This window comes from Myotis davidii, unplaced genomic scaffold (assembly GCF_000327345.1).
Source record: "Myotis davidii unplaced genomic scaffold, ASM32734v1 scaffold528, whole genome shotgun sequence".
Classification (NCBI taxonomy): Eukaryota; Metazoa; Chordata; class Mammalia; order Chiroptera; family Vespertilionidae; genus Myotis; species Myotis davidii.
The window spans coordinates 174,905-178,721 of NW_006299388.1; the positions used below are offsets into that span (position 1 = coordinate 174,905).

At 39.5% G+C, this 3,817-nt stretch overlaps 1 protein-coding gene across 2 annotated transcripts in view; it reads right to left on the reverse strand.

Annotated features, from left to right (window-relative positions):
- Nucleotides 1–3,817, reverse strand: part of TBC1D8B (TBC1 domain family member 8B) — a 65,950-nt gene that overhangs the window by 19,219 nt on the left and 42,914 nt on the right. The window lies entirely within an intron of this gene.

Below are 3,817 nucleotides of genomic sequence, written 5' to 3' on the forward strand. Positions count from 1 at the left end.
AAGAAAAAAGTAAAAAAAATAAGTATAGTGTAAGGAACCTGTGGGACAACTTCAAGAGTACCAAATTACATACCATGGAGGTACCAGAAAGAGAAGAGAGCAAAAAATTGAAAACCTATTTGAAAAAAATAATGACAGAAAACGTCCCTATAGTGAAGGAAATATACATACAAGTCCAGGAAGCACAGAGTCCCAAAGATGAACTCAAAGAGGCCCACACTAAGAAACATCATAATTAAAATACAAAAGTTTAAAGATAAAGAGAGAATCTTAAAAGCAGCAAGAGAAAAAGAGTTATCTACCAGGAAGTTCCTATAAGATTGTCAGCTGATATTCTCCATAAGAACTTCAACAGCATAAAAAAGGAGCAGTCAGAAATGAAGGATACACTAACTGAAATAAAGAATAATTTACAGGGAATTAACAGTAGAGTGCATGAAACTGAGAATCAAATCAGGGATTTGGAATATAAGGAAGCAAAACATGCCCAATCAAAATAGTGAAAAGAAAAAAGAATTAAAAAAAATAAGTATAGTGTAAGGAACCTGTGGGACAACTTCAAGAGTACCAAATTACATACCATGGAGGTACCAGAAAGAGAAGAGAGCAAAAAATTGAAAACCTATTTGAAAAAAATAATGACAGAAAACGTCCCTATAGTGAAGGAAATATACATACAAGTCCAGGAAGCACAGAGTCCCAAAGATGAACTCAAAGAGGCCCACACTAAGAAACATCATAATTAAAATACAAAAGTTTAAAGATAAAGAGAGAATCTTAAAAGCAGCAAGAGAAAAGCAGTTTATTACCTACAAGGGAGCTCCCATAAAAATGTCAGCTCATATCTCAACAGAAATGTTACAGGCCAGAAGGGATTGGCATGAAATTTTCAAAGGGATGAAAAGCAAGGGCTTAAAACCAAGATTACACTACCCAGCAATGCTATCATTTAGAATCAAAGGACAGATAAAGAGCTTCCTAGATAAGAAAAAACTAAAGGGGTTCATCACCAGCAAACCAGAACTATATGAAAGATTAAAGCAGCGGTTCTCAACCTGGGGGTCGCGACCCCTTTGGGGGTCGAACGATTCTTTCACAGGGGTCGCCTAAATACATCCTGTATATCAGATATTTACATTACGATTCATAACAGTAGCAAAATTACAGTTATTAAGTAGCAACAAAAATAATTTTATGGTTGGGGGTCACCACAACATGAGGAACTGTATTAAAGGGTCGCGGCATTAGGAAGGTTGAGAACCACTGGATTAAAGGATCTTCTTTAAGAAAAAAAAGATAAAAAATATGAATGATCAAACAGGAATAAAGACATATCTATCAACATTGGAATAGAAAAAACAAATTATACAAACATGCAGAACAAAAACAGACTCATAGATACAGAGAACATTTTGATGGCTTCCAGAGGGGAGGGGGTTTGGGGTATTGGATGGAAAAAGTGAAGGGATTAAGGAGTTCAAATTGGGAGATTTCAAGATGGTGGCTGGGAGGATGGCAGTGAGGGAGAGAGTGTGAGTGAGTGAGGGAGTGAAAAGGGAGTGTGGGGATGTGTGTGTTGTGTGTGTGTGTGTGTGTGTGTGTGTGTGTATGTGTGTGTGTGTGTGTGTGAAGAACGTGTGAGACTGAGGGACAGCTAGATCTCACAGGACCTATGGAGGCTGGGGGACTGGGCTCACATAGCCTGGCAATCTCTGTGATTGCTATAATTTCTCCTGGAAAACCGGCTCTGCTGCAGAGGCAGTGACATCTTGAAGGGGAGAGCTGCTGTGACTGGGAGCCCAGCCTCAAGTCCACCCAGGGGGCACTCAGACACCACCTGGGATCCTAAAGCCACTCTGGCCAGGGACCTGCTGCCTCAGCTGCCAACCCACGGACACCGAGACTCCAGTTTGCCTGGCTGAAGGCTACTGTGAGCTCCAGAGCGTACTCCCCTCATGCCAGCCAGATGCTTTAGCCCCGGACACTGTGACCACACCAACAGCTTCACGAACAGCAGCTGCCCCGGCCCACGACCACGTGACCGGCCACTAAGCCCACTACTGCAGCCACAGGACTCACGCAACTCAACACTTATATCCTTCAGTGAAAGCAAAATGGGGAGACAAAAGAACAACCCCCAAAGAAAGAAGAAGGATAGAAAGAAAAGGAATAGAAAGAAAAGTAACTAAATGCAACAGAGGCATGCAATATTTCAGAAAACGAATTCAGAATACAGTCATACAGGACCCTTATTAACCTATGTAAGAATCAGGAGGAAATAAAGAGTGATATAGATACAATAAAAAACACTATGGAAGCTTTCAACAGTAGACTAGGAGAAGTGGAGGACCAAATTAGCGAATTAGAAGACAGGGAAGCAAAACACACCCAATCTGAACTGCAACTAGAGAAAAAATATCAAAAGACAGGAGGAGAGCCTGAGAGAGCTTTGGGACAACATGAAATGAAGCAACATACATATAATGAGTGCCAGAATGACAAGAAAAGGAGCAAGGGTTAGAAAACCCATTTGAAGAAATAATGTCAGAAAACTTCCCTGATTTGGGGAAGAAAAGTCATATAAGCACTGAGTCCCAAATAAGATGAACCCAAAAAGATCCACACCAAGACACACCATAATTACAATGGCAAATGTTAACAACAAAGAGAGAATCTTAAAGGCTGCAAGAGAGAGACAGAAAGTTACCTAGAAGTGATCTCCCATTAGATTATCATATAATTTCTCAACAGAAACACATCAGGCCAGAAAGGAATGGAAGGAAGTATACAAAGTGAGGCAAAGCAAGGGACTGAATCCAAGAATACTCTATCCAGCGAAGCTATCATGGAAAATTGAGAGGGAAATCAGGAGCTTCACAGGCAAAGAAAGCCTAAGGGAGTTTATCATTACCAAGCCAGCAATGCAAGAAATGCTAAAGGGACTGGTGTAAAAAGAAGGAAAAAAACGGGGATAGAGGGGAGAAGGAACACAGACACAAAAAATAAAAATGGCTGCAAAGAAGTACCTATCAATAATAACTTTAAATGTAAATGGCCTAAGTGCTCCAATTAAAAGATATCGAGTGGCTAAATGGATAAAAAAAACACATGACCCATATATATGCTGTCTACAAGAGACCCACCTCATAAAAAGAGACTCACACAGACCTAGAGTGAAGGGATGGAAAAATATCTTTCAGGCAACTGGAAATTTAAAAAAAAAAAAGCTGGTGTAGCAATACTTATATCTGACAAAATACACCTCGAAGTGAAGGCCATAACAAAAGACAAGGAAGGCCACTTTATAATACTAAAGGGATTGAGACTTTAATACCCCACTGATATCACTGGATAAATCCTCTAGGCAAAAAAATCAGCAAGTAATCAGCAATCCTAAATGACTCACTAGATCAGCCGGACTTAATTGACACCTTCAGAACATTTCACCCCAAAGCTACAGAATATACATTCTTCTCAAGGGCACATGGGACATTTTCAGAGATAGACCACATATTGGGACACAGGCAAAGTCTCTCCAAATTCAAGAAGACTGAAATCATATCAAGCATTTTTTCAGTTAACAATGGCATAATATTAGAAATAAACTACAATAAAAAATCAAAATAATTCAAACACTTGGAGGCTGAATAGTATACTATTAAACAATCATTGGGTTACCAAAGAGATCAAAGAAGAAATTAAAAACACCCTGGAAATGAATAACAATGAAAACAGAACATTCCAAAACCTCTGAGACACAGTGAAAGCAGTCGTGAGAGGGAAGTTCATAGCTCTACAGGCCTATTTCAAAAAAAAA